Source organism: Mytilus californianus, unplaced genomic scaffold, assembly GCF_021869535.1.
Source record: "Mytilus californianus isolate M0D057914Y unplaced genomic scaffold, xbMytCali1.0.p SCAF_3, whole genome shotgun sequence".
Lineage (NCBI taxonomy): Eukaryota > Metazoa > Mollusca > Bivalvia > Mytilida > Mytilidae > Mytilus > Mytilus californianus.
The window spans coordinates 58,180,282-58,194,876 of record NW_026262679.1 but is presented as its reverse complement, the minus strand read 5'-3'; the positions used below and the strand labels follow the sequence as shown (position 1 = coordinate 58,194,876).

At 31.7% G+C, this 14,595-nt stretch overlaps 1 long non-coding RNA gene across 9 annotated transcripts in view; it reads right to left on the bottom strand.

Moving 5' to 3' along the window:
• Positions 1 to 14,595, bottom strand: part of LOC127733053 (uncharacterized) — a 112,977-nt gene that overhangs the window by 84,529 nt on the left and 13,853 nt on the right. For 7 of the 9 annotated variants that reach the window (XR_007996673.1, XR_007996674.1, XR_007996675.1 and 4 more), the window contains exon 2: positions 10,776 to 10,849. This is a non-coding gene — a long non-coding RNA (uncharacterized LOC127733053). Of the gene's footprint in view, positions 1 to 524; positions 591 to 1,548; positions 1,622 to 1,882; positions 1,949 to 2,906; positions 2,980 to 3,241; positions 3,308 to 5,789; positions 5,863 to 8,003; positions 8,081 to 8,374; positions 8,452 to 8,745; positions 8,826 to 9,050; positions 9,131 to 9,774; positions 9,841 to 10,775; positions 10,850 to 14,595 lie in introns of all 9 variants that reach the window. The other 2 variants (XR_007996671.1, XR_007996672.1) reach the window with 2 other exon arrangements.

Below are 14,595 nucleotides of genomic sequence, written 5' to 3'. Positions count from 1 at the left end.
AAGGGCCACTTAACTATATAGTAAAATTATTCCTGCAGTATACCATAATCGTCCCTTAAACAGGCATAAAAGACGAAAGTGTAGACCAATTTGTAATAAAGTTGCCTGCTATTCAAGGAAAAACTGATTTTTATTACCTCACACATATAAACATAGCTTTAAGAACATTTGTAATGACCAAATACCTACATGCAACATCATCCTCTTGAACTTCAATGGAACCATTTTCATGGTATAGGACGGTCACATATTTAGGCTGTATCTAACAAAAACAAAAACTTTAAATTAGTTTCAGCTTTAAATAGAGACTTTTTGCTGTTGCAATTAATTCAAAAATTAATGTGATGCATGTGTCATGTCAAATCTTAAATTAGGGACAATCAATTTACAATAACTATACATTCTTATTAAAATATACCTCATTAAGAGTCTAAATTTGAATAAAAGAAATTTTAGACCAATTTTTTATTGTCTCACAAATATTAACATAGTTTTAAGTACAATTGTAATGACCAAATACTTACATGCGACTCCTCCTCATGTGCTATCTACCATGAAGTTTCCATCTTCTCTGTCTAGGAGTGCAACATCTTTAACAAAAACTATAAATTAATATCAGCTGTAAATAGAGACTATTTGCTGTTACAATTAATTCAGAATTTAATCTTTTGCATGTTGGACAAGAATATTTATAATTACTATACATTCTCATATAATTACTATACATTCTCATAAGAATATACTTCATTAGAGTATAAATTTGAAGAAAATAAATTTGTAATAAAGTTTCAAATTGGTTGATAATGAAATAGAGCCAGACATAAAATTAAATACTTTTTACTATAAAACAAGTTTTCATCATATTATATAACCGGCTCTGCTGGGTGATCTGCTTTTACGAGATCAGCGCCCATTAAATTCATCAATGTTGCATCAAAATCTAAAGTTTGCTCTCTGGGGAGGTCTGCTTTTACAAGACCCATTTTGACATAAAGCATCTTTTGATCCAACTGCTGGGCGATCTGCTTTAACAATAGTCAAATTAATAATGACGTCTTGAAATTCTACTTTAATTTTTGCTGTCGTAAGAAGGTGTCATAGGAAAAAATAATTGTATCTGAGGGGTCCCATTCCGCTGCTTAAATCGTTAACCAAACGTTGACATAATTGAATCGTTGTTAATTAATAAATTGTGATATTCTTCCATTGACTATCCATCCTATTTGCAGGATCACCGCATTAAAAAGTATGCCTTGACAGCATTCTTATCCAGATTTTAAAACGCTATGACAACATTGAAGTTGCCTAAAATGGTAACTAAAACATTTCCAAATATTTTTTGGGCTGCCGGCCAATTTTAAGGGCCACTTAACTATATAGTAAAATTATTCCTGCAGTATACCATAATCGTCCCTTAAACAGGCATAAAAAACGAAATTGTAAACCAATTTGTAATAAAGTTGCCTGCTATTCCAGGAAAAACTGATTTTTATTACCTCACACATATAAACATAGCTTTAAGAACATTTGTAATGACCAAATACCTACATGCAACATCATCCTCTTGAACTTCAATGGAACCATTTTCATGGTATAGGACTGTCACATATTTAGGCTGTATCTAACAAAAACAAAAACTTTAAATTAGTTTCAGCTTTAAATAGAGACTTTTTGCTGTTGCAATTAATTCAAAAATTAATGTGATGCATGTGTCATGTCAAATCTTAAATTAGGGACAATTAATTTACAATAACTATACATTCTTATTAAAATATACCTCATTAGAGTCTAAATTTGAATAAAAGAAATTTTAGACCAATTTTTTATTGTCTCACAAATATTAACATAGTTTTAAGTACAATTGTAATGACCAAATACTTACATGCGACTCCTCCTCATGTGCTATCTACCATGAAGTTTCCATCTTCTCTGTCTAGGAGTGCAACATCTTTAACAAAAACTATAAATTAATATCAGCTGTAAATAGAGACTATTTGCTGTTACAATTAATTCAGAATTTAATCTTTTGCATGTTGGACAAGAATATTTATAATTACTATACATTCTCATATAATTACTATACATTCTCATAAGAATATACTTCATTAGAGTATAAATTTGAAGAAAATAAATTTGTAATAAAGTTTCAAATTGGTTGATAATGAAATAGAGCCAGACATAAAATTAAATACTTTTTACTATAAAACAAGTTTTCATCATATTATATAACCGGCTCTGCTGGGTGATCTGCTTTTACGAGATCAGCGCCCATTAAATTCATCAATGTTGCATCAAAATCTAAAGTTTGCTCTCTGGGGAGGTCTGCTTTTACAAGACCCATTTTGACATAAAGCATCTTTTGATCCAACTGCTGGGCGATCTGCTTTAACAATAGTCAAATTAATAATGACGTCTTGAAATTCTACTTTAATTTTTGCTGTCGTAAGAAGGTGTCATAGGAAAAAATAATTGTATCTGAGGGGTCCCATTCCGCTGCTTAAATCGTTAACCAAACGTTGACATAATTGAATCGTTGTTAATTAATAAATTGTGATATTCTTCCATTGACTATCCATCCTATTTGCAGGATCACCGCATTAAAAAGTATGCCTTGACAGCATTCTTATCCAGATTTTAAAACGCTATGACAACATTGAAGTTGCCTAAAATGGTAACTAAAACATTTCCAAATATTTTTTGGGCTGCCGGCCAATTTTAAGGGCCACTTAACTATATAGTAAAATTATTCCTGCAGTATACCATAATCGTCCCTTAAACAGGCATAAAAAACGAAATTGTAAACCAATTTGTAATAAAGTTGCCTGCTATTCCAGGAAAAACTGATTTTTATTACCTCACACATATAAACATAGCTTTAAGAACATTTGTAATGACCAAATACCTACATGCAACATCATCCTCTTGAACTTCAATGGAACCATTTTCATGGTATAGGACTGTCACATATTTAGGCTGTATCTAACAAAAACAAAAACTTTAAATTAGTTTCAGCTTTAAATAGAGACTTTTTGCTGTTGCAATTAATTCAAAAATTAATGTGATGCATGTGTCATGTCAAATCTTAAATTAGGGACAATTAATTTACAATAACTATACATTCTTATTAAAATATACCTCATTAGAGTCTAAATTTGAATAAAAGAAATTTTAGACCAATTTTTTATTGTCTCACAAATATTAACATAGGTTTTAAGTACAATTGTAATGACCAAATACTTACATGCAACTCATCCTCATGTGCTATCTACCATGAAGTTTCCATCTTCTCTGTCTAGGAGTGCAACATCTTTAACAAAAACTATAAATTAATATCAGCTGTAAATAGAGACTATTTGCTGTTACAATTAATTCAGAATTTAATCTTTTGCATGTTGGACAAGAATATTTATAATTACTATACATTCTCATAAGAATATACTTCATTAGAGTATAAATTTGAAGAAAATAAATTTGTAATAAAGTTTCAAATTGGTTGATAATGAAATAGAGCCAGACATAAAATTAAATACTTTTTACTATAAAACAAGTTTTCATCATATTATATAACCGGCTCTGCTGGGTGATCTGCTTTTACGAGATCAGCGCCCATTAAATTCATCAATGTTGCATCAAAATCTAAAGTTTGCTCTCTGGGGAGGTCTGCTTTTACGAGACCCATTTTGACATAAAGCATCTTTTTATCCAACTGCTGGGCGATCTGCTTTAACAATAGTCAAATCAATAATGACGTCTTGAAATTCTACTTTAATTTTTGCTGTCGTAAGAAGGTGTCATAGGAAAAAATAATTGTATCTGAGGGGTCCCATTCCGCTGCTTAAATCGTTAACCAAACGTTGACATAATTGAATCGTTGTTAATTAATAAATTGTGATATTCTTCCATTGACTATCCATCCTATTTGCAGGATCACCGCATTAAAAATGTATGCGTTGACAGCATTCTTATCCAGATTTTAAAACGCTATGACAACATTGCAGTTGCCTAAAATGGTAACTAAAACATTTCCAAATATTTTTTGGGCTGCCGGCCAATTTTAAGGGCCACTTAACTATATAGTAAAATTATTTCTGCAGTATACCATAATCGTCCCTTAAACAGGCATAAAAGACGAAATTGTAGACCAATTTGTAATAAAGTTGCCTGCTATTCAAGGAAAAACTGATTTTTATTACCTCACACATATAAACATAGCTTTAAGAACATTTGTAATGACCAAATACCTACATGCAACATCATCCTCTTGAACTTCAATGGAACCATTTTCATGGTATAGGACGGTCACATATTTAGGCTGTATCTAACAAAATCAAAAACTTTAAATTAGTTTCAGCTTTAAATAGAGACTTTTTGCTGTTGCAATTAATTCAAAAATTAATGTGATGCATGTGTCATGTCAAATCTTAAATTAGGGACAATTAATTTACAATAACTATACATTCTTATTAAAATATACCTCATTAGAGTCTAAATTTGAATAAAAGAAATTTTAGACCAATTTTTTATTGTCTCACAAATATTAACATAGTTTTAAGTACAATTGTAATGACCAAATACTTACATGCAACTCATCCTCATGTGCTATCTACCATGAAGTTTCCATCTTCTCTGTCTAGGAGTGCAACATCTTTAACAAAAACTATAAATTAATATCAGCTGTAAATAGAGACTATTTGCTGTTACAATTAATTCAGAATTTAATCTTTTGCATGTTGGACAAGAATATTTATAATTACTATACATTCTCATAAGAATATACTTCATTAGAGTATAAATTTGAAGAAAATAAATTTGTAATAAAGTTTCAAATTGGTTGATAATGAAATAGAGCCAGACATAAAATTAAATACTTTTTACTATAAAACAAGTTTTATCATATTATATAACCGGCTCTGCTGGGTGATCTGCTTTTACGAGATCAGCGCCCATTAAATTCATCAATGTTGCATCAAAATCTAAAGTTTGCTCTCTGGGGAGGTCTGCTTTTACGAGACCCATTTTGACATAAAGCATCTTTTGATCCAACTGCTGGGCGATCTGCTTTAACAATAGTCAAATTAATAATGACGTCTTGAAATTCTACTTTAATTTTTGCTGTCGTAAGAAGGTGTCATAGGAAAAAATAATTGTATCTGAGGGGTCCCATTCCGCTGCTTAAATCGTTAACCAAACGTTGACATAATTGAATCGTTGTTAATTAATAAATTGTGATATTCTTCCATTGACTATCCATCCTATTTGCAGGATCACCGCATTAAAAAGTATGCGTTGACAGCATTCTTATCCAGATTTTAAAACGCTATGACAACATTGAAGTTGCCTAAAATGGTACTGTAAATTCAGAAATTATTGCGAGGTTTTTATTAATGCGAATAATGCGACTCATTGAGTATCGCAATAATAAGAACTCGCATTCTGAAATCTGATACACATATCTTAGGCAAATGTTTCTGAAATCGCAATAATAAATCTCGCATTTTTGTCCTTTTTTCAAAAATCGCAATAATAAATGAACGCATTAATTTCTGAATTTACAGTAACTAAAACATTTCCAAATATTTTTTGGGCTGCCGGCCAATTTTAAGGGCCACTTAACTATATAGTAAAATTATTCCTGCAGTATACCATAATCGTCCCTTAAACAGGCATAAAAAACGAAATTGTAAACCAATTTGTAATAAAGTTGCCTGCTATTCCAGGAAAAACTGATTTTTATTACCTCACACATATAAACATAGCTTTAAGAACATTTGTAATGACCAAATACCTACATGCAACATCATCCTCTTGAACTTCAATGGAACCATTTTCATGGTATAGGACTGTCACATATTTAGGCTGTATCTAACAAAAACAAAAACTTTAAATTAGTTTCAGCTTTAAATAGAGACTTTTTGCTGTTGCAATTAATTCAAAAATTAATGTGATGCATGTGTCATGTCAAATCTTAAATTAGGGACAATTAATTTACAATAACTATACATTCTTATTAAAATATACCTCATTAGAGTCTAAATTTGAATAAAAGAAATTTTAGACCAATTTTTTATTGTCTCACAAATATTAACATAGTTTTAAGTACAATTGTAATGACCAAATACTTACATGCAACTCATCCTCATGTGCTATCTACCATGAAGTTTCCATCTTCTCTGTCTAGGAGTGCAACATCTTTAACAAAAACTATAAATTAATATCAGCTGTAAATAGAGACTATTTGCTGTTACAATTAATTCAGAATTTAATCTTTTGCATGTTGGACAAGAATATTTATAATTACTATACATTCTCATAAGAATATACTTCATTAGAGTATAAATTTGAAGAAAATAAATTTGTAATAAAGTTTCAAATTGGTTGATAATGAAATAGAGCCAGACATAAAATTAAATACTTTTTACTATAAAACAAGTTTTCATCATATTATATAACCGGCTCTGCTGGGTGATCTGCTTTTACGAGATCAGCGCCCATTAAATTCATCAATGTTGCATCAAAATCTAAAGTTTGCTCTCTGGGGAGGTCTGCTTTTACAAGACCCATTTTGACATAAAGCATCTTTTTATCCAACTGCTGGGCGATCTGCTTTAACAATAGTCCAATTAATAATGACGTCTTGAAATTCTACTTTAATTTTTGCTGTCGTAAGGTGTCATAGCAAAAAATAATTGTAGATGAGAGGTCCCATTCCGCTGCTTAAATCGTTAACCAAACTTTGACATAATTGAATTGTTGTAAATTGATAAATTGTGATATTCTTCCATTGACTATCCATCCTATTTGCAGGATCACCGCATTAAAAATGTATGCGTTGACAGCATTCTTACCCAGATTTTAAAACGCTATGACAACATTGAAGTTGCCTAAAATGGTAACTAAAACATTTCCAAATATTTTTTGGGCTGCCAGCCAATTTTAAGGGCCACTTAACTATATAGTAAAATTATTCCTGCAGTATACCATAAACGTCCCTTAAACAGGCATAAAAAAACGAAATTGTAGACCAATTTGTAATAAAGTTGCCTGCTATTCCAGGAAAAACTGATTTTTATTACCTCACACATATAAACATAGCTTTAAGAACATTTGTAATGACCAAATACCTACATGCAACATCATCCTCTTGAACTTCAATGGAACCATTTTCATGGGATAGGACTGTCACATATTTAGGCTGTATCTAACAAAAACAAAAACTTTGAATTAGTTTCAGCTTTAAATAGAGACTTTTTGCTGATGCAATTAATCCAGAAATTAATGTGATGCGTGTTTTATGTCAACTCCTTAACCGGGCAACAAGTCTAGAAACAAATACAAAACATTCTTATATAAATATATTACATAAGAGTATAAATTTGAAAAAAAAAATGAAATTTTAGACAAATCAGTTATAAAGCTTCAGGCTGTTGTTTCAGGAAAAACTGATTTTTATTACCTAACAAACATAAACATAGTTTTAAGAACAAGAGGCTCTCAAGAGCAGGAATCGTTCACCTGTAATTTTTTGCTTAAATCTTTCATCAATGATTATTTTTGCTTTTCAATATATATTAATGAGTGGCTTAAAAATGCCATTTAAATGTTCTTTGCATCTGTCATATTTTCTTCAAAAGCAAAAAAATGCATTTTACCCCTATGTTCCATTTTAGCCATAGTGGCTATATTTCTTCACATACACAACAGATTTCCTCTAAATGCTTTAGTTTTTGAGATATAAGCCAAAAACTGCATTTTACCCCTATTTTCTATTTTTAACCATGTTGGCCATGTTTTTTGACGAAACAGAAAATAAAACACAAACTTAATTCTAGATACCCTAAGGATCATTCAGCTTAAGTTTGGTTGGAATTGGTTCAGTAGTTTCAGAGGAGAAGATGTTTGAAATAGTTTACACCGGACAGACGACGACAGACACCAAGTGATGGCAAAAGCTCACATTTCCTTCAGCAAGGTGAGCTCAAAAATTGTAATGACCAAATACCTACATGTGACTCGTCCTAATGTGTGATCTTCAATGAAAGCATCTTTCATGGTATAGGAGTGTTGCATAGTTAGGCTGTATCTGTAATAAAAACAAAAATTATAAATTAGTTTCAAATCAAGACTTTTTGCTGTTGCAATCAATTCAGAAATTAATGTGATGCATGTTTTATGTTAAATACTAAATTAGAGAGAAGTATATATACAATTACTATAATTCTTATTAAAATATACATCATTAGAGCATAAATTTGAATAAAAGAAATTTTAGACCAATTTGTTATAAAGCTTCAATTTGTTTCAGGAAAAACTGATTTTAAATACCTAACAAATATAAACATAGTTTAAAGAACAGTTGTAATGACCAAATACCTACATGCGACTCATCCTAATGTGCTATATACAATGGAAGCATCTTTCATGGTATTGGAGTGTAACATACTTAGGCTGTATCTGCAACAAAAACAAAAATTTTAAATCAGTATCAGCTTTAAATAAAGAAAATTGGTTGTTGCAATTAATTCAAAATTGATTTGATGCATTTTTTATGTCAAATCCTAATTTAGAGAGAGGTATGCAAGCAATTTCTATAAATTTTCATTAATTTTATACTTTATAAGAGTATAAATTTGAATAAAAGAAATTTTAGAACAATTTGTAATAAAATCTAATTTAAGCTGTTGTTCCAGGGAAAACTGATTTTTGTTACCCGACACATATAAACATAAAGTAATACCAAATACCTACATGCTCCTGATCCTCATATGCGATCGATCTACCATGAAACCATCTTCATTGTCTAGGAGTGTAACATATTTAGGCTGTATCTGTAATAAAAACAAAAATCATAAATTACTGTCAGCTTTAAATAGAGACTATTGGCTGTTGCAATCAATTATAAAATAAATATCAAATCCTAAATTGGACAAAGTATATTTACAATTACTACACATTCTTGTTAAAATATACTTCATTAGTTAGGGAAAACTGATTTTTTATTACCCAACACATATAAACAGTTAAAAGTACAATTGTAATGACCAAATACCTACATGCTACTAATCCCAATGTGCAATCTATCTACCATGAAACTATCTTCATTGTGTGGGAGTGGAACATATTTGAGTTGTATCTAACAAAAGAAAAATTTTAAATTAGTATCAGCTTTAAAAAGAGAATATTTATTGGCTGTTGAAACAAGTAAAACCAAATATTTCGGTAAACTGGAAGTTGTTGAGTGATGAATCTGAAAAAGCATCACACAGTATTGCCGACTTATATAAACCCTGAAACCAAATTTCAGAAATCCTTGTATTGTAGTTCCTGAGAAAAACGTGCCGAAAAATTTTCAACTTGGCTATCATATGTAAAATGATACAAGTGTTCGGTAAACAGGAAGGTGTTCAGTGATGAATCTGAAAAAGCAACACAATGCATAGTTGACTTATATAAACCCTGAAACCAAATTTCAGAAATCCTTGTATTGTAGTTCCTGAGAAAAATGGGACGATAAATTTTCATGGGACGGACAGACTGACAGATGCATGGACGGACAGACGGATGGATGCAGGGACAGAGGTAAAACAGTATACCCCCACTTTTTTAAAGCGGGGGTATAATAAATTCAAAAATTAATGTGATGCATGTTTCATGTCAAATCTTAAATTATACCTCATTAGAGTCTAAATTTGAATAAAAGAAATTTTAGACCAATTTTTTATTGTCCCACAAATATTAACATAGTTTTAAGTACAATTGTAATGACCAAATACTTACATGCGACTCCTCCTCATGTGCTATCTACCATGAAGTTTCCATCTTCTCTGTCTAGGAGTGCAACATCTTTAACAAAAACTATAAATTAATATCAGCTGTAAATAGAGACTATTTGCTGTTACAATTAATTCAGAATTTAATCTTTTGCATGTTGGACAAGAATATTTATAATTACTATACATTCTCATAAGAATATACTTCATTAGAGAATAAATTTGAAGAAAATCAATTTGTAATAAAGTTTCAAATTGTTTGATAATGAAATAGAGCCAGACATAAAATTAAAAACTTTTTATTATAAAACAAGTTTTCATCATATTATATAACCGGCTCTGCTGGGTGATCTGCTTTTACGAGATCAGCGCCCATTAAATTCATCAATGTTGCATCAAAATCTAAAGTTTGCTCTCTGGGGAGGTCTGCTTTTACGAGACCCATTTTGACATAAAGCATCTTTTTATCCAACTGCTGGGCGAACTGCTTTAACAATAGTCCAATTAATAATGACGTCTTGAAATTCTACTTTAATTTTTGCTGACGTAAGAGGGCGTCATAGCAAAAAATAATTGTATCTGAGGGGTCCCATTCCGCTGCTTAAATCGTTAACCAAATGTTGACATAATTGAATTGTTAATTAATACATTGTGATATTCTTCCATTGACTATCCATTCTATTTGCAGGATCACCGCATTAAAAATGTATGCGTTGACAGCATTCTTATCCAGATTTTAAAACGCTATGACAACATTGAAGTTGCCTAAAATGGCAACTAAAACATTTCCAAATATTTTTTGGGCTGCCGGCCAATTTTAAGGGCCACTTAACTATATAGTAAAATTATTCCTGCGGTATACCATAATCGTTCCTTAAACAGGCATAAAAGACGAAATTGTAGACCAATTTGTAATAAAGTTTCCTGCTATTCCAGGAAAAACTGGTTTTTATTACCTAACACATATAAACATAGCTTTAAGAACATTTGTAATGACCAAATACCTACATGCGACATCATCCTCTTGAACTTCAATGGAACCATTTTTCATGGTATAGGACTGTCACATATTTAGGCTGTATCTAACAAAAACAAAAACTTTAAATTAGTTTCAGCTTTAAATAGAGACTTTTTGCTGTTGCAATTAATTCAGAAATTAATGTGATGCGTGTTTTATGTCAACTCCTTAACCGGTCAACAAGTCTAAAAACAAATACAAAACATTCTTATATAAATATATTACATAAGAGTATAAATTTGAAAAAAAAAGGAAATTTTAGACAAATCAGTTATAAAGCTTCAGGCTGTTGTTTCAGGAAAAACTGATTTTTATTACCTAAAAAAACATAAACATAGTTTTAAGAACAAGAGGCTCAGAAGAGCAGGAATAGCTCACCTGAAATTTTTTGCTTGTTTTTTTTTTGTTGGTCAGATTAACTTTTTTGTAGAACTTACTTTGCTGAACATTTATTGCAGTTTACAGTTTATTTCTATCTATAATAAAATGCTCTGCTGGGTCGCAGCTTGATACGACCGCAGAGGTCGAACCCTGAACAGTTGTGGCAAGTATGGACAAAACATTCAAGCTTGATACAGCACTGAATTTGGATTGTAATTAAATATTTGACACAGCATAGGTTTCTGAAACAGAATGAAAGTGGTGCAAGAACTTAAAAAATTTTAATTTACCTATTCAAACCATATCATTATTATTTGCTTTTATATATAAATCAGAAATAACCAATTTAAAATGAAAAAAATTATAAAGAAAAAAAAGGAAAAAAAAATCCCCCCCAAATTTTTTGAACCCCCTTACGATTCATCACCCCCAAACTCAATCCCAGCCTTCCCTTTGTGGTATGGTACTTTGCAGTACAATTTCAGAGAGATCCATACACTTGAACACAAGCTATTGTCTGGAAACTAGTAAAATGCTTGTTTTTTTGGCCCCAAATTCCTAAACGTTTAGGGCAATTACCCCCAAACTCAAACCCAGCTTTCCCTTTGTGATATGGAACCTTGCAGTACAAGTTCATAAAGATCCATACACTTACACACAAGTTATTGTCCTAAAACTAGAAAAATGCTTGTTTTTCTGCCCTTTTATGGCCCCTAATTTCTAAAATTTTGAGGGAATTACCCCCAAAATCAATCCCAGCCTTCCCTTTGTGGTATGGTACCTTGCAGTACAATTTCAAAGAGATCCATACACCTGAACACAAGTAATTGTCTGGAAACTAGAAAAATGCTTATTTTTGGCCCCTTATTCCTAAACTTTTTGGGCAATTACCCCCAAACTCAATTCCAGCTTTCCCTTTGTGATATGGAACCTTGTAGTACAATTTCATAAAGATCCATACACTTACACACAAGTTATTGTCATGAAATTAGAAAAATGCTTGTGTTTTGCCCCTTTTTGGCCCCTAATTCCTAAAATTTGGAGGCAATTACCCCCAAAATCAATCCCAGCATTCCCTTTGTGATATGGAACCTTGTGATACAATGTCAGAGAGATCCATACACTTACACACAAGTTATTGTCATGAAACTAGAAAAATGCTTGTTTTTTGCCCCCTAATTCCTAAACTTTGGAGGCAATTACCCCCAAAATCAATCCCAGCATTTCCTTTGTGATATGGAACCTTGTGGTACAATGTCAGAGAGATCCATACACTTACACAAAAGTTATGTCTGGAAGTTACAAAAATGCTTATTTTTGGCCCCTAATTCCTTAACTGTTGGTACCATAACCCCCAAAATCAATCCCCACCTTCCTTTTGTGGTATTGAACCTTCTGGTAAAATTTCATAGAGATCCATTCACTTAAACTAAAGTTAGAGTGCGAAAACTAATGTGTCTTGACGCCAACGTCATACCAATATACGACCACAAAAATTTTTTTGCAGTCGTATAATAATATTCAAGATAATAACAAACTGGAGGCTCTAAAGAGCCTGTGTCGCTCACCTTGGTCTATGTGCATATTAAATGAAGGACACAGATGGATTCATGACAAAATTGTGTTTTGGTGATGTGTTTGTAGATCTTACTTTACTGAACATTCTTGCTGCTTACAATTATCTCTATCTATAATGAACTTGGCCCAGTAGTTACAGTGGAAAATATTTTGTAAAAATTTACAAAAATTTACAAAATTTATGAAAATTGTAAAAAATTGACTATAAAGGGCAACAACTCCTTAAGGGGTCAATTGACAATTTTGGTCATGTTGACTTATTTGTAGATCCTACTTTGTTGTACATTATTGCTGTTTACAGTTTATCTCTATCTATAATAATAATCAAGATAATAACCAAAAGCTGCAAAATTTTCTTAAAATTACCAATTCAGGGGCAGCAACCCAACAACATGTTGCCTGATTGGTCTGAAAATTTCAGGGCAGATAGATCTTGACCTAATGAACAATTTTATCCTCATCAGATTTGCTCTAAATGCTTTGGTTTCAGAGATATGAGCCAAAAACTGCATTTTACCCTATGTACTTTTTTTTAGCCATGTCGGCCATCTTGGTTCGCGGGCGGGGTCATCGGACACATTTTTTAATCTAGATACCCTAATGATGATTGTGGACAAGTTTGGTTAAATTTGTCTTAGTAGTTTCAGGAGAAGATTTTTGTAAAAGATTACAAAAATTTACGAAAAATGGTTAAAAATTGACTATAAAGGGCAATAACTCCTTAAGGGGTCAACTGACCATTTTGGTCAAGTTGACTTATTTGTAGATCTTACTTTGCTGAACATTATTGCTGTTTACAGTTTATCTCTATCTATAATAATATTCAAGATAACCAAAAACGGCAAAATTTCCTTAAAATTACCAATTCAGGGGGAGCAACCCAACAACGGGTTGTCCGATTCATCTGAAAATTTCAGGGCAGATAGATCTTGACCTGATTAACAATTTTACCCCATGTCAGATTTGCTCTAAATGCTTTGGTTTCAGAGATATAAGCCAAAATTTACATTTTCTATTTTTAGCCATGGTGGCCATCTTGGTTGGTTGGCTGGGTCACAGGACACATTTTTTAAACTAGATACCCCAATGATGATTGTGGCCAAGTTTGGTCAAATTTGGCCCCGTAGTTTCAGAGGAGAAGATTTTTGTAAAAGTTAACGACGACGGACAACGGATGCCAAGTGATGAGAAAAGCTCACTTTTGGCCAGATGAGCTAAAAAAGTTGATCGTCCACCATTATAGACCTTGTCCGAGACATTAGTGATATTAACCTATAATATAAGTTTTATAAAAATCTGGCAAGAATTGTACTTGTGAGAGCGCTATTTTCCATAAATTTAATATTTCCAAGGGGCATAACTCTTTTAAAAAAAGTCGATCGCCACCATTATAAAACTGGTCCGAGATATTGCTGATATTAACCTATAGTATAAGTTTTATAAAAATCTGGCAAGAATTGTACCCATGAGAGCGCAAACAAGACCGGACAGACACACGTTCACCCGGTATTATATATATATAAATATATTTGACCTATTGCTTATAGTATCCATGATACTAAAACTTAACATTGATCACTGATCCATGAAATGAGGTTGAGGTCAGGTGAACCATGTCTGACGGATATATGTAGACCTTGCAAGCATTCAATATGCCAAATATAGGTAGTTTATAACTCAAAATAAGGGAGTATTTCACAGCAACAAAGCAACTTAAATAAGCATTCAGAGGTACTGCATGGCAATACATAGTCCCCAACCAGATAAATTCATTGCAATGGAACAACTAACTTGATCTATAACTAGTCCTGGTGTTAACATGGTTAAACTTTATAATGATTCAATGAATAT